We start from the raw sequence: 27,919 nt of genomic DNA on the forward strand, positions 1-27,919 counted from the left end.
TTTTTATTTCCCCCTGTTGGGTTTGGATGACAAATTGTAGGTCAGTGAAGGATTCAGTCACGCGTCAGCCACCAAAATGTGGGAAAGAAGGCTACTTCCCTGAATTCCCCAGTCTGCGCAAACCATCTGCACACTGTTTATTGCTGGTCCTTGACAGGCCAGGACCAGAGGAAGGTGATGAGCCGGTCTGATGAAGAAAGGAGGGAGAGTGACGGAGGGACTCCAGGACCGCCCTCCATCCTCCAGTACCCGGTGGGGACAGGCCTCCGTGCTTGAGCCGACCCACCCTGGCCACTAGAAGACAAACAGCATGAAGACCATATCAATTTGTCGATGGAGTCTGGTTTCCAAAACTAGGGAAGTGCCTTCTGACAGTGCGGATGAGTTATGTTAACGATCAAGCACCCTCTCTAAACATCAGTGGCTGCTATCAGCCTTTCCTGAATCCAACCACTTAAAATCAAGTTGAATCAAATACGCTCGTACCCAGAACTGGACATAATGTGACGGCTTTGTTTTGAAGTCAGGAGTTGGGAGAATTGGGAGCCCACAGCCCTGTGGTCTTACCCCTGGACTGTTTTCTCATCAGTGCCCGTTCTTGACCAGTGGCCTTTGTCCTCCTCTGTGGTCCTCCACGCACTTCCCATGGGACTGGGTGTGCTGTCGACAAGCTGCTGGTGATGCAGTACCCAAGGGCTGGCCATCCATTGCCCATCTGAGCATGGTCTTTCCTCTTCCCGCAAAATAACTGTGAATGCTTCCATCCGACCCCACAGGAAAAAGATATGCTGTGATCAACGAATGTTCCCAAAGCTTCTCCCTAAGAGGTTACTTTAGCCAGAGTGATTTTCTTTGTTGTTGTTGTTGCTGTTTCTGCTGGTGTGAGACGCCCTGGCATCCGGTCCCATTCATAACCACCCTGTCTGTGCACAACACAAGGAAACACTGCCTGGCCCTGCTCCATCCTCACAACTGGGAGGCTGGTAGCCTCTGAGTAGACTGTCCAGCTCCTCTTCTTGTGTGGAAGACTTTTGTATGTTGCCTCAATGGACCGAGATGCATGTTAGATCAAGGTCCTCGGTAGGAGAAAGCAAGGTCTCTGCCGATAAAAAAAAAAAGGTTATTATAATGTCTTTGTTTCCTTCCATCCAATCACAAGATGCTTGAGCAAGTGCCATGTCATTTGGTCACAAGTGGTGGGAAGAAGTCTGGGCCACATCCAAGTGGACAGGCGGGTAGAATCCCATGGGAGGACCTCTCAGAGAAGATGTGATGGGAACCTGGAGGAAGGAGCTGGCCCAGCTAATGAGAAGGTCACCTGGAGGAGGTGCTAGCTCCATCGAGACGTAGCCAACGCCCTGGCCCAGAGCCCGGCTCACAGTAGAGGCTCAAAAGAGAAGCTGAATGAGCACCAGAGAGGACTTAGCAAGGAGAAAACAGGGGAGAAGGAAGGAATGTGTTTGACAGAGAGGAGAGCAACTTCGGGAGGCACCTGGTGATTTTAGCAGATACTTGTTGAGCGTTGTGTCTCCCAAGCATTGAGCTAAGACGTTGACATAGCTCATTTGAAGCCATGAGGAAATACTACTATTATCCCACAGCACAGAAGGGAAAACCAAGGCTCAGAGCCTTGTGAGTGGCTTGCCCAAAGTTAAGCAACTCGTAAATGGGATACAAACCCCATGGCCTTGCAGAAGTGTGTGCTCCTAACCATCATTACCCTGTGAGGAGAACATTCATTCTTATGCATATGGGCAGTGTTGTGTGTTATGAGTCAGGCTGCAAACCACGAGGTCAGCAGTTTGAAACCACCAGCCACTCCTCTGGAGAAAGATGAGGTTTTCTACTGCCATAAAGATTTACAACTTCAGAAATACACATGGGCAGTTCTACCCTGTGTTAATCCAGGTAGACTAGAGAAACAAATTCATAGAGACTCATATATGTATGAGAGAAGTTTATGTACCAGAGAAATTGAACATTGAGAAAACATTCCAACCCAGTCTAGTCCAAACCTTTAAGTCTGATATTAGCCCATATGCCCGATCCCAATCTATAAAGTCCTCTTGACACTCACGAGACGCACGCAATGACACTGAATGCAGGATGATCACAGGCCAGTGGTAGAAAGTCTTTGGGTCCAGTGCCATTGTAAGCATCTCGGCGCTGGCAGGGGTCTCCATGTGGCTTCTCCAGCACCCAGGGCTGAACCAGGGTAGGTCCATGTGTCTTGTCAGCTGCAACATCTCCCTGGGAGTGAGCAGGGAAAGAGAAGTATCTCCTGTCTCCAAGGAGGACAATCAGCAGGTCCCAGAATTCTCAGGAGAAGGCCATGTCCACAGAGAGATCCCATTGGCTATCTCCAGATTGACAGGCTCGACTCCTCTCATACATTCTTAATCCTCAACTTGACACCAGATTAGGTAACTACCATATTCCCTGACCGTGTAGGTTCACTGTGGGTCAGAATTGACTTGATGGCAGTGAGTTTGGTGAGTGAATGTGTGAGTCTGCATTCAACACCCATCCAAGCCTTCCATAGCTCTGTGAGGCACCTATCTGTGTCGTTCACGCTCTGCAGAGACCACAGCCTAGAGAGGTTAAACGGACCAGTTGATGAATATCAGGGTTAGACTGCTACCCAGGTCACCTAGCTCTCACTGAGAAGGGGTGCTAGTGGGGGTGCTCTCTGCTGGGCTCACTTTTCAATTCTGGGGCCACAGCTCTTCTCCCACGATGTGGCTATGTTTGACCATTGCTGAGGCCAACAAGCTTGGAGGCTTCCTGGGCTCTTTGCTGCCTCTTAGCCCCCACATCAGCACGCCCTGTCAGCTCTGCCTTAATTCAGCCATGATCCCGCCATCTCTCTCTCTGCCACTCCTGCCACTCTGGTATAGGCCACCATCACCCTTCTTTTTCTGCCCGAGTCCCCTACATCTCTTCCTTCACAGCAGCCAGTGTGGTCCTAGTGAAACACAAGTCAGAACTTGTCCCTTCTCAACTCGGACCCCTCCAGGGCTTCCTCCTGGCAGCCAGGGAGAGAGCCAAGCCCCTGATACTGTCTGCACCATCGGCCCTCACCCTTCCAGTGCCTTCTAGTCACCTGTCCCGCTGCTCCCCCCTCCCCCCTGCTCACCTACCTCAACCACCCTGGCCTTGCTTTACCAACGTCCCTGTTCCTGCCCCGGACACCTGCAAATTCACCCCCTCCTCCTCCTGGATTCATCTCAGCGAGGGCAAGTGGCATTACGTCGTTGCTCAGTGAGGCCTTCCCTGACCCCTTATTGACCCTACTTAACACTCCCACCCTACTCACAAGACACCCTACTCACAAGAACACGTTCTAGTCCCTTTCCTTATGTTTTTCTGCCGAGTTCTTCTTACCAATTAGCCTTCTGTGTGTGTGCATGTGTGTATACATATGTATTTGTGTGTATATATATATATATCTATATGCTCATGTGGCTGTGAGTCTACATCAATTCAATGACAGTGAGTTTGGGGTTTTTTTTTTTTGGTTATGTATAGAAACGTGTGTGTGTGTGAATTCAAACTCACTGCCATCAAGTCATTGATAATGCATAGCAACCATAGAGGACAAAGTAGAATTTCCCTGGGTTTCTGTAGAAAACCTCATCTTTCTCCTGGGAGAGACTGGTGGTTTTGAACTGCTGACCTTGTGGGTAGCAGCTCATCATATGACCCACTGACTGAGCAAACAGAGTTCCTTACTTACACACACACACACACACACACACACACACACACACACACACACACATACTTTTTCTACAGAGGTTTTACCAGCTAGCCTCTGTGTGCATTTGTGTACACACATGCATACATATCAGGGAAACCAAGCCCACTGCCATGGAGTCAGTGCTGGCTCATGCAACCCCTGTGGGATTCTGAGACAGTCAATGTTCACAGGAGTAGAGAGCCCCGTCTTCCTCCGAGGAGCTGCTGGTGGTTTTGAAATTCCCACCAGGCAGAAAGAGGTCATGGACAGTGAGATGAGAGGAATGAATTTTTCTGCAAATGCTCGGAAGCCCTTCCGTAGCACGCCTATTGCTCCAGCAGTACAGTTGGTGCACTAGCACTTTGAGATGCAGGAGGGCAGGGTTCTGTTTGCTGTCTTGTGTTCCCTGCTGCAATCACGGTGCTGCTGGTGCAGGGTCAGGTGTCCTCGGTGGACCCTGGAGGGATGGACCTTCAGGCCATGCTTAGGGAAGCCCACCAGCCAGCCTGTGAGGCCTGAAACCATGAGAGCAGACTGCCCCCAGGACAGGAGAGTGGATTCCCCAGGGGAAATGCTGATGGTCTTCACCAGGTTGCCTGACCTCGATTTCCAAAATGTCCTCGTGTGGGCTTGTGGGAGAGCTTGACTGGTGGGGCCCCTCTTTTGCCCTGCCCTAGTTGAGTCCCAAATCCGGTCCTCGTGGGGGCTCTCCTGATCAGACGGGATTTCTAAAAGGAGAAGCCTCCAGCCAGGCTTCTCCTTGCTCTCTCTCTGCTCTCGTTGTCAGCGCCAGATGGAGGATGTGGCGGTGGTGCAGGCTAATTTGTTTATTGATTAAAATGCTTACCAAACCTAGCGTGTACAGCCAGGCTGAACATTCAATTAAAAGGCCCAAAATGAAAATGCAGAACTAGTGAATGACAAGTAGGATGTGCAGAGCCAGCTAAGCAAAGGACAGGAAATGATAAAGCTTCAAGCGGCAAGGATTTGTTTGATTTGCTTCCTTGGCCCTTTCATCTGCAATCCCAGAATGGAAAGGCCCTGCAGGCCGCAGAGCCGCTAGGAGATGAGTGGGCGAATGAATGCCCACAAACGTGCATCGTGCTGAGGGACGATGAGGAGGCATTTGGGGGGCAAACGCAAGATGAAAGGTGAAACCCCAGGCCCCTGGAACACACAGTACACAGACCCATGCGCACATCGGGATGGCCTGACCGTGGGGCCTCTATCGGAGGTGTTGTCATGCCTTTCGGTACCTCCTAATCCCCGGGCGAAGACAAAAGAAGACACCATGCTCCCACCCATTGCTCTCATGTTGATTCTGGCTCATGTGTCGAAGCAGAACTGTGCTTCAGAGAGTATTCAAAGGCTGAGTGTTCAAAACCCGAGTACCACGCTTTTCTTCCGAGTGGTCTCTGTGTGCGGTTGGCCCTGTAATCTATCAGGCAGGACTTCCTATGTTCACTGTTTGCACGCAGGGACACCAAAGGCACCCGGGGGGGTGGAATTCTCTCCAGGCATCGAGTGGAGGCTGTCTCACAGTGACCCCAGAGAACAGGTAGAGCCGGCATGGGGGTTTCTCACTCTTTTCAGGAGTAGAAAGCCCTTTCTTTCTCCCGAGGAGCAGCTGGTGGTTTCAAACTGCTGACTTTCCAGATCGAAGCCCAACGCGTAACCACTGCTCCACCAGGGCTCCTTAGAGCCGTGGAAAAGGATCCAAGCTTTGGAGCGCCGCGGCCTGGGTCATGTCGCCCTCTAGCTTTGTGATGGGCAGCTTTCGAAAGCAGGGCAACTTCCTGGTCGGGGAGAGGACACCGGCACAATGACTTCAGATGTTTGAGAGTGAAATAGGCTGGGTACTAAGTGCAACTACAGTGAAGTCTCAATAAATCCTCATTGCTATTTCAACGGTTAGGAGCCTGCCGGCTTACTTTGCTTGGGGCAACAGACACGGAAGAAGGGAGTTGCCTGGTCACTCCGCGTCGTAGCCCTTGTTTGAGGATTGGTATCTGTCTGTAGGCTCGGACCTGACTGGGTGCGCAGGACCCGTCCAGCATTCTGCACGCGCCTGGTGGGTTTGTGTGTGTGCACGTTTGCTTCTGCTTGTATTACTCTGGTCTGACGCTGCCTGTCCTGGTTTCTGCCATCACAGGTGTTTGAGGACAGGTCCCCAGGGGTGGTGGGGGAGAGGGACGCGCCTCAGACCAATAGCACATGTGGACAGCTGGCTTGCCCAGAGCAAATTAACAATCAGCTTCCAGCCATGCAGAATCTGCGCTTTTCTCATCCCCAGGTGCTCCCTTGGACGAGAACATTGTCATTCAGCCCAAGTGCACTCTACCCTTGCACAGGAGTTCCGCTCCGCACACTAAGTGCATGTAGACAAGGAGGCAGGGTCGATGTATTTTGGAGCGTTGTTCAGAAATGTATGTGCAAAGCCAGCCTTGCACACCCCTGCACGTCCTTCTTCCCCTGCGTGGGGTGGCCCCAGAAGTGCCTTTCTTCTCATCATTCCAGCCCTGTCTTGCCTCTTCAGGATGTTTGACAAGGTTGCACCAACTGAGAAAAAAAAATGTGTTCTCAAGGGCCATTTTCCCCAAATAGCTCTAAATCCTTTGGAGACATGAAGACACTGAGTCTTCCTTCTCACGAACGCTCTTCCACTTAATTCCTGAGCGGTCCCTCCTCAGGGCTTGATCCTGAGATTCCGCTCCCGTCGGAAAGCCAGGCTGCCGCGGGAGCGCCCACCGGGCCTGTTCTCTTCACGGGACTTTAGTGCCAAGGATTCTGCCTACTCCTCGTTCTCCCTCTCCACACCCGTCGACAGCACAGGAGGCTCCTGGGAGGCCGGCTGGTGGGTTTTGAGCCTCTGTCTTGAACTTGGCTATGCAGCGGTGCCAGCGGATCCTAAACTGAGACGGGTCCAAGTCGTGACAAGTGCAGACAGTCTTGAGGCTCTTATCCACGTGTGTTCGGTCTCCCCAGAGCTTAAGGGATGTCTTCATTCTAACTGGTCACTTGCTTCTGATGTGTGTGTGTGTGTGTGTGTGTGTGCGTGTGTGTGTGTGCAACTACTTAAAAAATCAATAAAAACATAGGTTAAGGACCAGTCAAGATAAGAAAGATTATGCTTGAGAGACAACCCAGAGATCTCAATGGCTTACAATAGTGCGTGTATTTCTTGCTCATCTTCCGGGGGCATTGTGGACGGCCCGGCAGGACTTTGTCCCACAGCTTTGTTGCCCTCAGCTGTGGTGTTTGGGACCAGGAAATGTCGCCTGCCACATTGTGAAAAGGTGAAGAGCCAATAATTATGATGAGCTGCAGTAAGGGGTGTTGTGCTAGTCAAGGTTCTTAAGAGAAACAGGAGAACAGCCCCAGTGAGAGAGACAGACAGATAGACGGAAAGAGAGAGACTGACTTGAAGGAACTGCTTCATGTGGTCGTAGAGGGCTGGCAAGTCCAAGACCTGTTTGTCAGGCAGCATACAGAAAGAGTGCCAAGTGAAATTGTTCACTATAGACGAGTGAATAAACACCAGGAGACCCACGCTTACCTGGCTTATCGGCTGAGCTGCCCCTGCGCTACCACGGTCTTCAGGTGTAGGTAGACCTGCCGACTCTGAGAACATCAGAGCAGAGCCATGCCACCATCTTGCCAGGGTGGACTCCGTGCAGGAGGGCGAGGGGCGGTAGAGGCCGAATGGGTGGTTGAGTTGCGGTGTGGAATTTCCCAGGATGGAGGGTGGGAGGAAGTGGGAGAACTGGGCCAGGGCCCAGGCTCCTCTCTCAAGTGAGCTGGGAAGTGGTAGATGGTGAGAGAAAATGATAGCAATTGAGAGGAAAATTTGTTCCGGGGAATAAGGTCAGACCCGCGCCTTGGGTAAACATGGGCGAAGCCACCGAGATGAAGAGCCAGAAGCAGACATCTCTTGGTTGATTTCGCCTGTATCTGTAACATCAGTACCAACTGATAAGTATGAATTTTTAATATGGGCTTATCACTTGATTCTGTCAACACCTCTGGCTACCTGAGGACTTCACAGGGACTTGCGCTTGAGCTGGGTGTGATTCTCCATCTGAATGCTATCTGGCTCCATGCAGTGAAATTGCTGCGGAGCTACCTTTGATTATTCTGAGAATATTAATCTCTTAGGAAGGGGTCCACAGTGAAGGCTGTATTGAATTTTTTCCCTCCTGGATTATTTCCCGGGGTTGTGAAGTTTTAATATATTTGTTCTTCTGTCAGTCTGACCCTGTTTACTGCTGCTTCCTCTGCAGTTTGTTGATTTAAACTAAAGGGTGAGCATTTTCACTGAGGCTTGTCACAAATCTCAGGGAGAACGCAGCGCCATGTCTGTTGACTACCTGCCTCATAAGGTAACGCTGCTCTCCCCACACCTGCCTTTTCCATCTCTCTCTTTGCAGGGGGCAGGTGAACATTCGTAAACCAACACATATGTTTTAATAGTCAGGAATCACAGAAGTGAAGATTTCCTTTTACAATCTTGATAACCCCAAAACCCCTGCCCTGATGTGCTCGAGATTAAAAAAAAATGAGGGCACAGCCATCAAAGAGAAATGAAATATGGCAGCCCACCTGCTGGGGTCATGAAGGTGTGAAAGGAAAGCAGAGCATTCTGGGAGTGGCACCAGACCGAGGCCCTGGGAGAGAGGGAGGGGAAGTGATGTCCCCAGGGCCACATGTAGAGGGTCCTGCAGAAGAGTCGAGGTTTGGGCTGAAGTGAAATGGACAGGAGCAGACACCGTGGGGAAGGAGCCTGGTCTGGATAAGCCGAGAGGGACAGGGATGCTCTCTGAGGCACGGAGACCAAAAGGAGGGGCCACTGTGCCAGAGGAGCCAGGTAGCACACTGGTTAAGTGCTGGCTGCCAATGGGAAGGTTAGCAGTTTGAATTCAGGAGAGCGCCCCAGGAGAAAGGTGTGGCAAACTGCGCAAGGGGGATTCCAGCCTGGGAAACGTGGTGGGACAGTTCTGCTGTGTCCTGTCGGATCGCTGTGAGCCAGGATCCACTCGCAGCACATACCAACACTAGCCATCGGTCTAGCTAACCACAAATCTGAGCAGACAAGACAGAAGGCAGATGGACTTTAATCCCCCAGTGTGTGAAGACCAGAGTTCCTAGGTGTGAAAACAGTGAACACCATCAGTTGGAGGTCTTCTACTCTGAAGCACCTTGGAGGAAAGGCCTGGTGATCTACTTCCCCAAACCAGCCCCTAACCACCCTGTGGAGCCCAGTGCTCGTCTGACCCACAGGGCATAGCTAGGAACTGGAGGGGATTCAATCGCAGCTGGTGGATGTTAAGGTCAGTCTCTGAGTGTTTGGCCTAAGACGTGAGCTCTCCTGGTCATGACAGTGAAAATACAAGCATTCCAGCAGGGTGCATTTTCTCTCTCTCTTTTGCATTTTCTCTTTAATCATTGCTATCATTAGAACCACAAATGGAGCAACCTCTCAAGTTCGAAAGGAAAAAGGAAAAGAAAAAAGCTTCTATCAACTAGATCGTTGAAATCGAGTTGCGATTAATTAAGCTTGAACGGAGCCCAGGTGGCCCCATGGTTAGGGCCTTGGTGGCCAGCTGAGAGGTCGTCAGACTGCACACATCAACAGCCCTCTCAGAGAAAGAGGTGACTGTCGGTTTCCGTAAAGACGGACAGCCTTGGAGAGGCTCGGGGGCCCATCTCAGGTGCCCCCCAGGGCTGCTCAGAGTCAGCATTGACTCGCCACAGTGGGCTTTGTTCATTGAGATTTCAGCCAGTCCAACGAGGCTCGTCCTTCCCTGGTGTCTTACCTTGAACAGGAAGCTCCAAGATGCTCCAGACGAGGTCATGTTTGGATGGAGGACACTATTCCTGTAAACTATTGAGGTCCAACATGGTCTTCCCATGCCAATGAAGCCTTTCATCTTCGAAGAGGGGAGAGAGTCCTTTTCCTGCCTGATTTCTGGTTCCTGCCCCCGCCCCCCTCTTTTGGTCCAGCAGTCACAGCTGCCGGCAAAGTGGCCTTGGGAGGCTTCACCAGCACCCGTCCTCCTCACAGGGGAGTCTTCCACGGGAGCTCCTTTGAATAAAGCACTTTCTCCAGAAGAGTGTTCAGACTGCAGGAGCAGGAGCAGCAAGTGATGTCAGGCTGATGTCATTGGCTGGACGCTGGAATGGGGAGTTGACAAGCCATCACTGCTCGCATCACACAGCTGCGCCCTCCCCACACTCTCTTCCCCGGCTCTCTGCTGAGCCCACAGCGGGTCTGACACTGGCCTGGGCTCCAGGTGACTGGCATACTTTCGAAAGTGAAAAAAAAAAAGAAAAAACAAACTCACCACCCTTGAGTCAATATTGACTCATAGTGATCCTATAAGACAGGGGAGAACTGCCCTCGTGGGTTTATCAGCCTGTAACTCTTTATAGGAGTAGAAAACCCCATCTTTCTCCCACAGAGCAATTGGGGGTTTTTGAACTGCTGACCTTGTGGTTAGCAACCCAGCATTTAACCACTCTGCCACCACAGAGGATGCTGTGCCTGATGGTGGAGTCCCTGGGTCTGCTGCTAACGGAAAGGCTGGAAGACTGAGTCCAAGCAGAGCACCTCAGAACAAAGGCCTGGCAATCTACTTCCCAAATGAGCCAGCAAGAACCCGATGCAAACTAACAAACAAAGAACTCTATGGAGCCCAGATCTACTCTGACTCCCCTGGGGTCACCAGGACTCAGAAACAACTTGACAGCGCCTGGCTTGGGTGTGGTAATCCCACAAGTAGAAACGCTATGAATCAGCACTGCCCCCCGAAACATCCGGTCATTGCTCATAGCCGTCTGCCACAGCCAAGCAGTCCTTTCACATCTTCTCAACTTGCACTTACTGCGGAGGGGACACAGGGGGAGAGTCCTATACATGGGAGGCTTGTCCTTTCCCCGTGGCCTGTGGGCTGGCATTTTTGTGCGATGTGTTGGTTTCAGCCGGTGGCAGCAGCTGGACGTGTCCCAGGCTCCAACCCCTCCTGTTTTGTGCCCTGAGGACAATATCTCAGGAGCACTACAAACTCAAAGTGACCCTACAGGCCAGGGTCGAACTGCTCCTGTGGGTTTCCAAGACTGTGACTCTACCAGAGTAAAAAGTTCCCTCTTTCTCTTGCAGAATGGCTGGTGGTTTTGAACTACTGACCTTGCAGTTAGCAGCCCAGTGCATAACCACTCTGCCACCAAGGGATGGGAGCACTATGCAAGAAACTGTGTCACATTAGGTATTGGAATGAAGTTCTACCTGTCTGCAACTGCAGAATGTATCCCTTCTCTCTTGTATTTCTTTGCTCAGAGCTGGGAGCAGAGCTGTGAGACCAGGAAGGACCTTGTTGCAGGAGGTTCCTGAGCCACGATTGTTAGCTGTGGTCTAAAATGGTTCAAGCTGATCCCCGACCCATGGTGACTCCATGACTCTGCCACCCCTTGCTTGGCTGCAGTTTGGACCTCTGTGACTCACGGGGGTTTCATTGGTTGAATTTTGGAAATCCATCGCCAGGCTTTTCTTCTGAGTCCTTTGTAGCTCCCTGGGCACCTCTTCAGCATCATAGCAACATACAAGCCTTCAATGGCAGGTAGGGGGTGCCTGAGTGTGAAGTGCACTGCCCAGGAATTAGCAGCCCTAGTGGTTACTTATTGGGCTGCTAACCACAAGGTCAGCAGTTCAAACCCACCAGCAGCTTCTCTGGAGAAAGATGAGACTTTGTGCTCACATAAGGAGTTCTACTCTCGACACTTCTACCCTGTCCTAGAGGCTCACTATGAGTTGGCTTCGACTCAATGACAGTGAGTTTGGTTTTGTATTTTAGCCAGGAATCACAACTAGGTCTCCCCAATGGAAGGAAAGAATTCTCTCCGTGGATCACCAATATACCCTGTGAGTCAGATTAGGCTTGCAACAGCAGGAATAGAAAGGTCAATGATCCCCTAAGAAGGTGTTCTCAGCATCCTCAATGATACTTGCTAGTAAAGCTTGTAGATGGATGGATAGGCCGATGAGCACGTAGAACACTGGCAGGTCCACTTGATGGTGGGCTTCCTCTGTGTGCAGGTGGGGGGGGGGTGTCTTGGCTCCAGTGGGCCCCCATCACTTTAACATGCCTTCTTGCTCTTGAATTCCTGCATAGGAATGTCCTACAAGAGCAGCCCTAGCATCGATTAACGAGGACACATTCCAGGCAGACACTTTGCTGCCTCCAGGGAAGCCAGGAACATGTTGGAAGTCGCCGCGGAGGCTCTGGGATGTTCGGTAATTCTAATTGAGACAAATACATGTGACAGAAAAGAAATCAGCCTTGAGTCCTGCCTGGTGCCTGGCACTCTGCTGAACTCTGTCTCCTTTGAGATGGTCTTCCAGCTGTTCATTCTTGTGTTCATCCTGTACAATATTGAATGAAGGTCGAGTGGGATCCAGGCATTTCCGGAGTTAAAGAGCGACTTCAGGAGCCGCTGACTGCATTCTTATGGGCTCAGAGCAACTGTGGGGTTTGTTCAGGATGCACACATGCACATACATATACATGTGCAGATAGATTAGATAGCTAGACTGATAGATAGGCAATGAAACTATCTGCTTTTGCAACAATGTATAACCTCAAACCCCCTATATATATGAATCATAATCGACTTGGTGGCATTGGGTTTGATTTTGGTATATGTGTGTATGTATGTCTGTATCTATTTATCTATCTATCTGTCTGTCTGAGGTAACACAGCATGTATGTACTGCCTTATCTCATCCTCTGGGTGCTTTGTTTAACTTCAATAGGAAGCAGATATCCTCCCATTAACTCATTGCTTATGAAGAACAACCATGATTGATAATATCCTTTAAAACTGCTGGACCAGCCCCAGATCTCAGAAGCGCTGTGGAGTCAGCAAAGCTCGGAGGCGTAGAAGGGTCAGTAGTTGGGAGCGGGGACTGGCGCATGTGCTGGAGGAAAGGGCCTCTTCGAATGCATGCCTACAGTCCCTGCTGGCGATTCTGTCTCGCTGCTGTGTGCTGTCAGGCTCCCTGTGCTGCTGTGTCGGTCTTGGCTTTGAAAGCCCTCTGCTCCGTCTCGCAGCAGAGCATCTTGGTCAGTCTTTCTCTCGGCGCCTGTTCCAGTCCCGCCGCTACTGTCCCTGGCAGGCTTTCTAATAGTGAAGACACAGAGCAACGCAGCAGAGATGCAAAAGAAAGTGGGTTTTAGGGGGTCGGGGAGAAAGTTCTTAGAGTCAGGCGTCAAACTGCTTCCAGGTAGTTTCCCTTCCTCTCGTCAAGTGTCTTAAGTCTCAGGGCCCATCCTTTTGCATCACACGCCAAAGCAACGTCGTGGCCACAGTGGTCATTGTGGCTCATAGTGGCCCTATGGGACAGGGTAGAACTGCTCCCTATGAGTTTCTGAGATTCTATCTCTTTACGGGGTAGACAGTTCAGTCTTTGGCAATGCTCAAATTTCCATTGATGATGAGCGGTAGCTGTGCATGAGGTGACTTGACCAGGAATTGAACCTGTGTTTCCAGCATGGAAGTTTAGACTTGTACCCCCTGACTCACCATGGCACCCCTTGATTTAGCACCCTGGCATGTCACTAAGGAAGCAGACGGCGGTGTGGGTGGTCTTGAGTTTCCCCCATGGAGTGCCCTAGCCTGTGCCCCTGCCAGAGCCCGGACCTCTGTGATGGGAACAAATCCTTCATGAAGCCGCGCTGGGTTTGGAGGCTCCATCCACAGGGAGGTGGCAGCAGACCGACCGGACATCACTGTTACCCATGATCCTTAGGGAGAAGGAGGGCTGGTCCCCCTTCTCTGTGCCCCTTCTGGGAGCTTCTGTCCATGCTTTTCCTCAGACTTTCTATGGTGCCTGGTAGTTGCTTGTTCATCTGTTCGTTGTTTTGTTTTTTTTTTTCAAGCAAGATGGTTACACGGTAGGACCACCATGACACTGTCATATAAGGACTTGGGATCATTTCCACAGTAGTAACAATCAATTGACTCCAAAAGTTCCCAGTGACCTAATATGTTGTTCAGGGCACAGGCCGCCTGAAATGCCAGGATCACATTTCCTGTTGTCTGGTGAGTCCACTAGGGATGGTCCAGGAAGAGACAGAAGCACACCAGGTGGTTGCTAGATTCATTGATGATACTTGCTCCTGGGTTTCCGCAGCTGAGGTGCATTTTCACTAAATAGCTAGGGAGCTGTAACTTGGCTCACAGGTGTGTGCAGGGCGTACAAAGAGATCCAGACACTTCCCATTCAAGCGGTTCGGTGATTTGCCTCACAGAGAAGTTCTTTTCTCCGTTGGCCGCCCTTCAGGATGTTGGACCTAAGCGGCACAGTTGAGGGCACCGTGATGATGGCAGGCCGTTGCAGTGGAAGACGGCGTGCATGTGTGTGGATTTCCCAGTCATCGATGCAGCCAGTGGCAGCTCCTTGTTTCTCTCTTTGCATTGTGCTGAGGTGCTGTCAGGTCGATCGTGCCCCCAGGTGACCCCATACACAACAGAAGGACACACTGCCCGGTCCTGCGTCCTCCTCAAAATTGCTGCTGTGTTTGGGCCCGTTGTTACGGCAATGGCGTCAATCCATCTCATTGATGGTCTTCCTCCTGGTCATTGACTTTATCAAGCATGAGATCTTTCTTCAGGGACTAGTCTCTCCTGATAACGTGTCCAGTCCGTGGGGCAAGAAGTTTCATCATCCTTGCTTCTAAGGAGGTTTCTAGCTGTGTTTGTTCCTAAGTCTCTTTGCTCACTCTTCTGCCAGTCCCAGGGGGCTACTTCGGATTCCTCACGCCACACGAGGGCATTCCCGCCGCCTTTTGGCCCCTTTCCCTGTGCTTCAGCTTTGCGTGGGAGGCGCTTGAAACTCCCCTGAGCTGACGTACAGCGGCCTTTAAAGAACGTCTTTTGCAACCAATGCAGTATGTCTGCTCTCTTGCTTCCAGGGGCATTGACTGAGGATCCAGGAACACAGAATCCATAACAGGCTCAGCCTGCTCTGCGCTTTTCATGGTGTCGCTTAGCAGTGCCATGCAAGGAGTTTTGATTTCTTTTTGGTGAGACGTCATCCACGCCGAAGGCTCTTAGGAAAGAAAACCATCTGTGCCCGTCACATTCTTCGTCAAGTAATATTCGCACTTCAGTTCCATTACCGGGGAGCTGGAGGTACTATATTTGGGAATTTAATATGCAAAGCACCTTTCACAAATTGAGCTATTATGTTCCAAACCGATTTAATTCTTCAATCGATGTTTTAATGCAGTGTGTCCAGTACATTCTGTTAAGACGGCTAGAGCCGCAGGCCGCCAGGAAAGGTATGATTTTCAGGGCAAACACGACTGCTTCGTTTTGCATCTGCCCCTCCGTACTTTGTGCTACAGCTTCGAGCAGATGTATTTTCTGCTGACTTTCACACTTCTGAAAAGGAGTGGTCTTTGAGAGGCAAACCGAAGGGTGGTTTTGTACTTGATTGGAGGTCAAGTCTGTGGGAATCTCTCACTGATGGATATGCTTTAGTGGTTATGTCTTTTTATTTCTTTGTCTGACTTAACTTTGAAAATGATGCTAATTTCAAGGTGATCCCGTGGCTCAACCAGTGAACTTTAACTGAATTATGGACTTGTCTGGTTCTTGAGGATTAGGATTTCACTAAATCTCTGAAGTTCCTTTCTCCTCCCCTGCACCCACTGCGCCACATTCTCCCAGAGGCTGGGAAGAGTCCCATCCGACTTCAGGGAAGTTGTTTTCTGTACACTGCAAATGGCTTTTATCCAAAATGACCCGTCGGATGGTGAACGTCAGCAAGGAGCTGAGCGGCAGCTGTAGGTGCCCCGGAATCGACGTAGCCACCTCAGAGGCCGCCCAGCAGTCAGACACGGCACCTTGGAGTCATGCGTGTGCTTTTTCTTAGGTCCTTTTACCATTGCCTGTTAGACATGCCTCCACTCTCTGGGCCATGCTATATTTGGTTATTCCAAAATTCGAGATTCTAAAAAGAAACAAAGAATTTTGGTGGTGGTGGGGGACCCCAATGGCCTCAGGGACAAAAATTAATAGGAAATCAAGTTTTAAATCATGCTGACTCCTCTCTAGACAAGGGCTGCCCTCCGAGACGGGTGCTTACTCTCTATGATAGCTTTAACAAATGTGGTTCTTTGATTAGATTTGATTGCTTTTGGTATTGGGATAAAACACAATAACATGAAATTCACAGCTTTGACTGTTTTAGTGTGATGATTCAGTAGCATTTAGTCCATTCACAAGGCTAGCCTAGTTCAGATCATTTTCAACATGGCAAAGAGAGACCTTGTAGCCAACAGTGGGTACTCCCCGCCCTCTATCCCTTTTTCTCCCGCCTTTTGTTAGCCATCTGACTCTTTTCTGTTTCTATGTATTTACCTATTCTGGATATTTCATATAATAGAATCATACAATATGTAACTTTTGTATCTGCCTTCTATCCCTTAGCAAAATGCGTTCATGGTTCCTTCATATCGCCATATATTAGTACTCTGGTCTTTTATATGGCTGTATAATACTCCAATGGATGTATATGCACATTGTGTGTCTCTATTTCATCTGATACTGGCCATTGGAGTTGCTCCCATCTTTGGACTCTCGGGCATAGTGTTGCTGTGGACCTGCACGTACAAGTTTCTGTTGAACATCTCTTTCAGGTGTTCTGAGTGATTGTCAAGATGTTGTCCTACTTGGATCCGCTCTCAGTGCTCCTAGGAGCAGCAAAGGATTGAGAGATGCGATGTGTTGGGTACATCTACTGCACAAGACATCTTTAAAGTACTGAAAGGCAAGGATGTTACTTGGAGAACAAAGGTGCGCCTGACTCAAGTCAAGCTGTTTTCAATTGCCTCACATGCAAAGAAGAGTTGGCTATTGCCTAAGGAAGACGGAAGGCAAATCCATGCATTTGAAGGGTGGTGCTGGCGACATATATGAGAAGTACCATGAACTTGTAAAAAGACAAACACATTTGTCTCGGAAGAAGTGCAGCCCAAGTGCTCCTTAGAGGCAAAGATGGTAAAACTTCATCTCCCCTTCTTTGGCCATGTTGTCAAGAGAGGCCAGTCCCTGGAGAAGCACATCGTGCTTGGTGAAGCCGAGGAGAAGCGAAAGAGGCATGCCCGCAAGCGGATGGAGTGACATGCTGGGTGCAACAGTGGTTTTAAGCACTGGAACAATGGTGAGGATGGTACAGCACAGGGCAGTCTTCTCGTGTCAGAATCAACTCAGGGACACCTAAACTCAACAACAACAGAACTGAGAGGTCTGCATCCCCTGAGTCTGGTAGCATAACTGTCATGATACGTTGGTGTGATGTGGGCATCAGAGTTGATGGTAAAGACCAAAGCTCGAGCCCAGACCCTCCGGGCAAATGGTCGGTCCTAAATGACCTGACCTTTGCCTTCACCTCTCTGCAGGGATGAAGTCTTCTATCCTGTGAAAAAAACTGTTAACTAATTCAGTTTTAGGATTCCTGCCACTGCCATCAATAATGTCTCCATTGTAATTTGTGTGTGTCTGTCACTTTACACGGTCTTTAAAGGTTGCCTGTGAAATTGTGAATTAGTCCTCCCTTACATGCAGAAGGCAAGCATGCTCCTTAACAAACCCTTTGATGAATCCCTTTGCAATATGAATAATAGCCTCACCGGCCAATTTACTTCTTCTGTGTGTTAGCCCATCTGGGCTTTATTTAAAATGGAGGGCATGACTGGACTGATGTAGAATTTCTGGCAGGGAATAGAAGGGTCAGATCCCCCAAATATTAAATGAGCCCCATATGGGAGGCACACGGGTCAGGAGGAAGTGAGTCACAGCTGGAAACATTACTGGTGACTTAGGGACGCAGAGCCAGGTGTGACTACCGTTCCCGCTGCAATGGCGAGCGTGGTAGTCTGGCGCCCTCAGCACTCGCTCCGGAGCTACTGTGGCATGGCAGCTCCTCACCACGCTGGGCGGGTGCTGCCATATCGGACAGTGCAAGCACAGCACCTTCTCGCCCTGAAGGAAGTTCCACTGGGCAGCGCTGCTCTCCCGATGACGGAGAAGGCAGCACGTTTTGCTGGGCTGAGTGCTCTTGTTTTTGTTTCAGGATTTGTTCTTTGGGTTTGCCATTGTCCAAGGCGAACCTCAGCATCACCGTAGAGTGCTCTCAGTCTTTCATAGCACAGATTTGTCCAGTGGGAAAAGCCCAATGTTGTTGAAGGCATGTTGGCTCAGCATCAACTTTTGGCTGTAACTGAGTAATACTAAAACTCAGTAAAACAAAACTCGCTGCCATCGAGTGGGTTTTGACTCATAATGACCTTATAGGACAAGGTAGAATTACCCCTGTGGGTTTCCAAGACTTTAACTCTTTTTTTCCCCATAAATCATTTTATTGGGGGCTTGTACAACTCTTATCACAATCCATCCATCCACCCATTGTGTCAAGCACATTTGTACATTTGTTGCCATCATCATTCTGAGAACATTGCTTTCTACTTGAGCCCTTGGTATTAGCTTCTCATTCCCTCCCCCCTCCCCACCTCCCTCACGAACTCTTGATAATTTATAAATTGTTATTTTGTCATGTCTTACACTGTCTGACATCTCCATTCACCCACTTTTCTGTTGTCTGTCACCCAGGGAGGGAGTTATGTATAGATCCTTGTGATCAGTTTCTCCTTTCTCCCCCACCTTTCCCTTCCCCTCCTGGTATCGCCACTGTCACCACATGTCCTGAGGGATCATCTCTCCTGGATTCCTTGTGTTTCCAGCTCTTATCCCATGTACATCCTCTGGTCTAGCCAGATTTGCAAGGTAGACTTGGGATCATGATAGTGAGGGTGAGGAAGTATTAAAGAACTAGAGGAAAGTTGTATGTTTCATTGGTGCTATACTGCACCCTGACTGGCTTATCTCCTCCCCACGACCCTTCTGTAAGGGGATGTCCAGTTACCTACAGATGGGCTTTGAGCCTCCACTCTGCACTCCCCCCACCCCTCACTCACTACGATATGATTTTTTGTTCTTTGATGCCTGATACCTGATCCTATCGACACCTCATGATCACACAGACTGGTGTGCTTCTTCCATGTGGGCTTTGTTGCTTCTCAGGTAGATGGCCGCTTTTTTATCTTCAAGCCTTTAAGACCCCAGATGCTATATCTTTTGATAGCCGTGCACCATCAGCTTTCTTCACCACATTTGCTTATACACCCACTTTGTCTTCAGCGATTGTGTCGGGAAGGTGAACATCATGGAATGCCAGTTTAATAGAACAAAGTATTCTTGCATTGAGGGAGTACTTGAGTAGAGGCCCAATATCCATCTGCTACCTTCATACTAAACCTATAATTATATGCACATAAATCTATTTCCTTGTCATCACATATAAATATATTTACATGTGTGCATGCTTGTATTTAGACCTCTAAAAATGCCCTTTGCTCTTTCCAGGAGTAGAAAACCTCATCTGTCCCCCAAGGTTTCCTTCCTTTTTCGTTTCTAGTGGTTTCTCTCTGGAATAGATCAGAGCTGTCCGATGGAAAGGCCCAGGGGCAGGGCTCCTTCTCTTGCCAGGCCTCATTACCACAGCTTGTCTTACATTCTCTTTCCTCTGCCTTCCGTCTGCCTCCCCTGACATTTACGGAGGTCAAGAAAGCAGTGCTGTTTGTGACTCGGCACAGCTGTGACCTTTGCTGCCCTGTCAGGTGCAGAGTGTAGCATTTTCATCTCGAATGGCTCCTCGTTCTTGTGTGCCAAAACTCGATTGCAGTAACAAGTGTCGCGGTTACTGGGACAATTGTCAGTCACCAGAAGAAGACTTGGTGCTCTATAGTAGATTTGGAAAAATGGAATTAAAAGAGAATTGGAAATGTCCATGAGCTGTTTGAAAGCCCCTTGTACTATACTATTATGAAGGAGGGCTTCCAGAGGTTAGGGGGAAATTCTCTTCTCCTTGATTTCCATTTTTCATGAGCTTTTTGAAGCCTCCGCATAGTGGCTCCATACAGTGTCCATAGCACACTCTATGTGATTGCTCTGTGTGCCATCCAGCTGCAGCTGACTCGCTTGTCCCCTGTGTGATGGAGGAAGGTTTCCTACTGCTCGTAGAGTTGATTCCACCTCATGGTGACCCCACAGGACAGGGCAGAACTGGCCCAGTGGGTTTCCGAGACGGTAGCTCTGGATGGGAGTCGAAGAGTCTCTTCTTTATGGATGCAGATGGCCTCGTTTCTCTTTCTTTCTTTTTAAAATCATTTTCTTAGGGCCTCATACAACTCTTATCACAATCCATACATACATCAATTGTGTAAAACACATTTATACATCCATTGCCCTCATCATTCTCAAAACATTTGCTCTCCACTTAAGCCCCTGGCATCAGCTCCTCATTTTCCCTTCCCTCCCCACGCCCCACTTCCTCGTGAAGCCTTGATAATTTATAAATTATTATTTTGTCGTATCTTATACTGTCCGACGTCTCCCTTCACCCATTTTTCTATTGTCTGTCCCCCAGGGAGGAGGTCATATGTAAGATCCTTGTAATTTGTTCCCCCTTTCCAACCCACCCTCCCTCCACCCTCTCCATATCGCCACTCACACCACTGGTCCTGAAGGGATCATCTGTCCTGGATTCTCTGTGTTTCCAGTTCCTATCTGTACCAGTGTACATGCTCTGGTCTAGCCGGATTTGTAAGGTAGAATTGGGATCATGATAGTGGGGGTTGGGGGACAGGAAGCATTTAGGAACTAGAGGAAAAATGTCTGTTTCATCGTCGCTACACTGCACCCTGCCTCATTTCTCTTTCATGAAACTACTAGTTGGTTCAAACCACTGACCTTTAGCTGGAGCACTTTAGTGGGTGCACCTCTGGAGTCCTTTGTACACTGTCTTGTGCTAGGAAATGTGGAGGCTTAAAAAACCCTTTTTAATTTATTTTTGTTTAGCTGTGTGACATTTTAGGCCAATTTATCAGAATTATTTTCACCTGGATTACAAAGAGACCAAATATGCAGGTCTTTGACATGGCAGAAAAAGAAATGCTTTTTATCTGGAACGCAGATCCCAAACAGAACAAGGTGGTGCTCACAGAGGAGAGCAGGAGGAGGAGAAGGTGCTGGGGTGAGCATTCAGACTGGTCCTGTGGAGCATGGGTGCCTGGGGAAGGCTCCCCTGCAGCTCTGGCTCCCGGTTTGCATCCCCGACAGCAGGGCTGCCGCCTTTGGAGTTGGGCTCTTAGGGCTGCAGGGCTTTTACCTGTGATGCTTCCTGGGTCCCAGGAGGGATCACTGAGGGAGGCCGAGTGGACATCTTCCTTTCAGGTTGTGAGGCTAGTGTCAATGCTGGGGGGGGGGAAATGCCATGTGATTGCGGCCATCTCTGATTGGCCAACTGAAAGAGGGAGGGCTTAGCTGCTCATGCCATTTCTGCTGCCCGCACTGAACTGTTACTCAATCAGAGATGATTGGTATTAGACGGGCTTTCGACTCCCATAAAGATCTACCGTCTCCAAAACCCCACAGGGGCAGTTCTACCCTGTCCTATAGGGCCGCTGTAGTTGGCACCGACTTGATGGCAGTGAGTGGGTTGAGCATGGCCCTGCGCCTGGTCTGTGTGATGGTCAGTCCATGGGCCACCTCTAAAATCACTCTTCATCATACTGAAGAGAAGAGTGTGACTGGTTAACACGCTCCTCTGCTCACTGAAAGGTTGAAGGCTTGAGTCCCCTCAGAGGCACTTCACAAGAGCATGCGATCTCCTTCCAGAAAGTTCTTCATTGAAAACACAGTGGGGGACTGCTCTGGGTTGACACACAGGAGGTCGCCAGGGCTTGGAATCAGCGCAGTGGCAATGCATCCTGCACACATACGATTACTTAGAAACCCGCTCCTGTCACGTTGTTTGTGAGTCACAGCTGTGTCGCCCACTTGAATTTTTTTAAACAAAGTTGGACCCAGTGAACACAGCCTTGTTGTCAGCTCTTTCCCTTGTAAACACGTTTCCAGTGGATGGATGGGTGGGGATGCCTGTCTCCCCAGGGAGCTTCTTGTGGGTAAGTGGGCACATGGTGCTCTTAACTCCTACAAATGAGATGATGGAGTGAAGGACGTAGGGAGGAGAGTTCAGATCCCACCCCCACCAGTTGTTGAAGTTCCATGAGGAAATCCTTTCTGCCCCAACAATTAAGGAAGCTCCCTTCCACCCACTTCACCTCTAACACCTTTCCATCTGGTAGCAGACCAGCGCTTTCAGAGGGAGGCTTGACATCAGTAAGTGGCTTCAGGGTCACCCACAGTACGAAGCTTATCTCGGGGTCTGTTTTTGCCAGGTTTTGCTTCCTCTGCCATCCTGTTCCTTCTGAGATACACCTTGGTCAGGAGTTCTTTGGTCCCTGTGAATTACTATCACAGGAGACAGAGAATTGACTCTTCAAGAAAATAGGTTATGTTTTAAGTAAAAAATGTACACGGCAGATTAGGTCCCCATCGAGCAATTTTTGTACAGATTTCCCTGTGGCATTGCAATGTGCACCATGTGTTCGCCTTCTCATTGCTTCCACTCGGCTTGGCTTGTGCCCCTTGATCTAGCCTCCCGCCTCTTCCTTGCCTCTCTTCCTTGCTTTGGGGTGAAGGCTGGCTGCGGGTCTCCGTTAGTTGACTGTACAGGGGTAGCGTGTTGCTGCTGTCGTTCGGTGCCACTGAATCGGTTCCTGCACAGACGATCTTATTCCTGTAACAAGCAGAAGCACCTCCAGGCCTGGACCAGCCTCCGTTGTTCTGAAGTCTGGTCCCGTTGTTGCGCCCACTGTGTTAATCCGTCTGTCCACGGTCTCCCTCTTTTTCACTGCCCCCCTACTTTGCTCACAGGTAACAGTGTTTATGTTTTTAAGCCTATCTGTTACTTGGCTGAAAAGTGAGCTCTGTGAAAGACATTAAGTCCAAGTTCATCGAGCATCTTAGGCTGATAGTTTCTATCGGTCCAGTAAGTCTGACCTTTGTTAGGAGTTTGTCTTTTGTTCTATATTTTTTCTTAGTAGTAGTAACAGGGTAGAGAATTAATTCACATGTAAATAATTTCAGGTGCATAAATCATACTCCTGCTCTTGAGTTGATTCCAACTCACAGTGACCCTGTAAGACCGAGTAGAAGTTCCTTAGAGAGTCTCCAAGGCTGTGATCTAAGAGAAGCAGGTTGTCACATCTTTCTGCCACAGAGGGGCTGGTGCGTTTGAATCTATGACCTTTCAGTTGGCAGCAGAACACGTAACCACCATGCTATATAATATAGCGCTTGTATAATATTGGCCCTTTGTTTTTATATCGCGGTAGTGAAATAAGGCAATAAGAAGAAAAAAAGGAAAACCACTCACCTGAATATAACTCTGGTTCTGAATGTCTTCCCGGTGCCCCGGCACTTACTGGAGAACATGTACCAAGGACTTGGGGACTGTTCTGGACCCTGGATTAGGCTTCTCAAGAAAGCAGATGACCGCAGTCTCAGTCAGTGGGGCAAAGACCGGGAGGTGAGCTGAGATTTCACTCGGCTTGAGAACATGGTCCGATGTGCCGCTTCTCCCAACACAGAGCTGCCGGGAAGAGGAAGGAAAGCCTCCGTGAAGGTGGACTCGGCGGTCAGCGCACACACCGAGCAGCTTGCTCCCCTTCTGTGTCTTTCAGCCACCAGCAGATAATCTCCATGTTCCCCGCAGAAAACACTCCCTATCAGCAGAAAAAGCCTTTCTAGTGCTATTGAGAGTGAGAGTTGAAATCCTTGCCTAATTTCAGATGAAGCAAAACATAAGCATTTGGCAAATGCCAAGATCGTAAAGTTGTGCAAGCGGAGGCTTCGCTTTGAAATTGGAAGCGCAGCCCCAGATGTTTGGGAGTATTTCCATTCCGCTCTGCCTCCTAGCGTGACTGGCTGCATACCTCCCAGACACTGGGCCCCGTCCGTCCGCCAGCGCTGCTCCCCCTTGGCTTACTGCTCATGCTTGCTGCAGGAGGGCTGAGAGCCACGAAGGACCCGCTGAGTAAGAGACTCGGGGGAAGGAGACGCAGGCTGGGACGGCTCTCCAAACACTCGCTTGTGAAGGGGATTGAATCACAGCCCATTTGAACTCTATTTCGGCATCCATGGCACAGCCGACGGCAGGGAAGTGTAGATTGGTGGTGTCGAATGGTTTTGTCCAAATCAGGAGGAACCTGGCCAGATGTAAATGGGAATCAGGAGGGTCAGCACTCTGGCAGCTGTATTTGTGCCTGCCACTTGGGTGGTGCAGATGGGGTCTTCGTGCCACCAGCATGGTCCATTGGGTCATGCTCTGGCCAGAAGGTGAGGCAGCCCAGACCAGCTGCTAGCAAGATGCACGGGGGCTGGCCCTTGTAGGCGTTAGCATCCACTTCCAAAGGCTGGATATAAGAGATAAGGCCCAATTAACCCTGGCCGGAGGCCACCTCTCCACTCAAAAGCAGAGTTGGCTCCGAAAAGAAAGCGGGATGTACTTGTGGCACCAAACCCGGCTGGAGTTGCTCTCCTCCAGAAAACTGAGCCAAGGAGATTAAATATGCAACGAAACTTGACTTCAAAACCTCACCGAGACATCCGTATTTAAAGCCTCTGTTGCAGAACAGATCAAAAGCATTCACCTGCCTGGGATTAAAGACAAGAAAATGAATTGAATATTCATACCCCAGGGCAGGGCCCACGCCTGGAGTTTGTATCACATCTGGGACAGCGGGCTGCCTGCAGCAGAGTAACTTTCCATCTTGGCTTAGAGGAGCGGTTGTGTGTTGGGCTGCGACCCGCCTGGTGGGCAGTTTGAAATCACCAGCAGCTCCCAGGGAGAGAGGGACCGTATACTTTCTGTTCTCGTTAACAGTTACAGTCTTGGAAACCGACAGGGGTCGCGATGAGTCAGCTTTGACTGGCGGGCAGTGGATTTGCCTTTGTTGGGGGCACATCTTGGATTGCTCTCCAGTGCCTGATCCTTGGTTCTCCCTCGCTGCCACGGAGTCGCTGCTGACTCATCGTGACTCTACGGGACAGGGCAGAACGGCCCCTGGGGATTGCTGCCACTCTAACTCCTTATGGCACTAGAAGGCCCCATCCTTCTCTCGGAGGAGCGGCTGGTGACTTTGAACGACTGACCTTTCAGTTAGCAGCCCAACGCCTAAGCACTACGCCACCAGGGCTCCTGTGTATCCTTGGATGGCACCCTCTCGACGTTACATGGTGACAACATGATTTGGAATCGAGAGAGAATGGGCCCCTGGAGCATCTTGATAGAAACTGTGTGTTCATTTCCCGTGTTCTTCCGAACCAAGGAAGGGCAATTGGCTGCAAAGAGGCAAATGGTCCTCCACTCTGACTTGCCGTCAGGGTCAGGGTGGTGACCTTGAAATGTCCAGGGCGTAGAGAGGTTAGATGGATACGCCTCTTGTCTATTTCTATTTCCCCTCGCTCCTGCAGCTTCTCTGGGGTAGTGGCTGGCCAAGGGAAATGCAAGTGAGCATAGATCAGTGTTTCCCGTGCCCACGGTATGATTTGAGCGCCCAAATCAAAGGGAGTCACGTGGCAGAAAAGAACTTCGCTGGGGCTTGTTCCAAAGCAGAACGCTTGCCCACTCCGGCTGGGTCTCTTATCATCTCTGCTGTTTCTGAGCATTAGCTTTCTCTCTCCACCCGGCTCCCTCCAGCTTTTCCGATTATACTGACTCGCAGAATGTCCAGCCAGAGCCAAACACTGCGGGTAGGTGCAGGGCCGGCTGGCTCCCCTGGCTCTCCTCCCCGTGGTCCCACCTGGAGGCTTTTCCAACCAGGGCAAGGCTCTTCAGCCCCACCATTCTTGGGGTCAGGCCATTTCCCTGCAGCTAGGATTCAGAGATCTCCTCTGATGTGATCCTGGGGATCCCCGCTGGCCGAAGGACGACAAATGCGTGCTATTGGAAGTGCAGAGGGGTCTCGTGGGTGAGGGCGGGCGTGGTGCTCCTTGGGCCCCAATGTAAGCAGCTTCCATTCCATTTGCACTCCTCACTGAGCTTCTTGGCTGCCTTGGGCCTGGGCAGTGGCCTTTCATGGTCTCTTTCCTGGGGGCTAGAATCAAGCTCTTGGGATGGAGAAAGTGCCTTTGTGTTCACTTGGATGTTGCTTGGCCAACAATCTGGAAGGAGCACCCTGGCCTCCAAACTCGGGTTTCACGGGCAGGTTCTAAAGATGAGCTGCAGCCTCTCCACCCCAAACAGTGAAATGAAATCGTCATCAGGTGGCATGATTGACGTAGTCATGTCATTGCCTCTGATGGGCTATGTCTACAACTTGACAACATATCATTTCTTAAGACCTGCAGGCCGGCTCCTTGGGTCATCTGTTCATCCCCAACTGTTGGCTCCACTTCACACTCCCGCTTCCATACACCTTGTTTCTTCATCATGTTGTTTCCTCTGTCAGCATTCCACTCCTCTACCTGGCGTAGTGGTTAAGCATGGGGCTGCTAACCACAAGGTCAGCAGTTTGAAACCACCAGCCCCCTCCCCAGGAGAAAGCTGAGGCTGTCTATTTGTATAAGTTACCATATCAGAAATCTACAGGGCAGTTCTACTCTGTCCTAGAGGGTTGACTTGATGGCCGTGAGTCGGTTTGAGTTTTAGACCTGACCCGGAAGGAGCACCAGCCACACAATGGTAAAGCCTTCTGTTGCTAAACAAAAGTGCAGCAGTTCAAAACCACTAGCAGCCTGTTACTAGGGCAGACCTGGAAATCTGCTCCAATACAGATTGTTGTGTTGTTGTAGGTAGTGTTGCGTTCAGACTCAGAAAGACCCCAAACAAAACAGAACAAAACCCACTCTCCAGCCCTACAGCATCCTCACAATGTCTGCCGGAGTCCATTGTTGCAGGCACTGTGTTAGTCCCTCTCACCGGGGTCTGTATCTTCTTCTCTGAACCTCCACTTTTCCAAGCATGACGTCCTCTTCCGTAGACTGGTCTCTCCTGACAACATGCCCAAAGCACATGAGTCAGTCTCACCGCCTTCTAAGGAGCATTCTGGGTGTACTTCCAAGATACATTTGTTTGTCCTTCTGGCGAGTCCATGCTACTTTCATATATTCTTCCCCACACTGCAATTCAAAGCCAACAGTTTTTCTTCTTTGGTCTTCCTTGTTCATGGTCCAGCTCTCCCATGCGTAGGAAGTGATTGAACACACCACGGCTTGGATCAGGCACGCCTTAGTTCTCCAAGTGACATCTTTGCTCTTGGACACTTTAAACAGGTCTTATGCAGCAGAGTTGCCAACTGAAGTATGTCACTTGATTTATTGACTTCTGCTTCCAGGTTGTTGATCCATAGTGTTGACTATGGATCCAAGCAAAATGAAAACCTTGCCAACTTCAGTCTCCTCCATTTATCACGATGTTGCCTGTTGGTCAACTGTGAGGATTTGAGTGTTCTTTACATTGAGTTGCAATCTACCTCAAAGACTGAAGTCCTTGATCTTCCTCAGGTTGTGTAAGCCAGGTTGTGTCATCTGCAGAGTGCAGGTTGTTCATCAATCCTCCTCTCATTCTCATGCGAGTTCTTGCCTAAAAATTGCCACCTTGGAAATCCTCAGGGACAGTTCTGCTCTGTGCTGTAGGGTTGCTCTGAGATAGAACAACACAGTGATAAGAACAACCCCACCTGGAAAACTTCTTGTCCTTTTACCAAACCTAAAATATCACTTCTTTTGTGTAGCTCTCTTTGACTTCTCCAGGCATGTAGCTGTTGTCTGTTCCTTCCCTCCCCCTTCACCATGTCCGTGTCTCCATGAAGACACAGGTCACATTTTGTTGTCTTATCTTTCAGGCGCTTTTGTGACATACATATATGTCTAGGGGGACAGAGGTGGTCCAGTGGTAAAATGATGACCTTCTGCACACAAGACCCAGGTTGATTCTTGGTCAATCTATCTCACGCACAGACACCACCAACTTTTCAGGAGGGGCTTGGCGTAGACCGTGGTGCTAAACAGGTGTCAGGGGAGCTGCCAGACTAGGAAGAAAGAGGGCAATACCATGTGAGAACCAAGAGGGGAAATCTCTTGTCGAGTCCGTACACACTGAGAAGTGGTCTCCAGATCTGAGGAGGAAAGCCGGGGGTCTTGCCATTTCCTAAG

At 49.8% G+C, this 27,919-nt stretch overlaps 1 protein-coding gene and 1 long non-coding RNA gene across 8 annotated transcripts in view; one reads left to right on the forward strand and one right to left on the reverse strand.

Moving 5' to 3' along the window:
• LOC142461425 (uncharacterized) lies at positions 1-23,975 on the reverse strand. 3 transcript variants are annotated; one of them, XR_012786893.1, is made up of 3 exons: positions 23,139-23,975; positions 2,078-9,910; positions 1-1,099 (listed from the first exon to the last, which is right to left on the reverse strand). It is a non-coding gene; the product is annotated as an uncharacterized LOC142461425 (long non-coding RNA). The 3 variants fall into 3 exon arrangements; XR_012786894.1 differs by lacking the exon at positions 1-1,099 and having other exon boundaries at positions 1,111-6,646; positions 7,296-9,910; positions 23,139-23,971; XR_012786892.1 differs by lacking the exon at positions 1-1,099 and having other exon boundaries at positions 1,112-7,536; positions 9,553-9,910; positions 23,139-23,745.
• The window catches only part of SH3RF3 (SH3 domain containing ring finger 3), a 508,325-nt gene that overhangs the window by 216,054 nt on the left and 264,352 nt on the right, over positions 1-27,919 (forward strand). The window lies entirely within an intron of this gene.

The sequence above is a fragment of the Tenrec ecaudatus genome, chromosome 11, assembly GCF_050624435.1.
Source record: "Tenrec ecaudatus isolate mTenEca1 chromosome 11, mTenEca1.hap1, whole genome shotgun sequence".
NCBI lineage: Eukaryota > Metazoa > Chordata > Mammalia > Afrosoricida > Tenrecidae > Tenrec > Tenrec ecaudatus.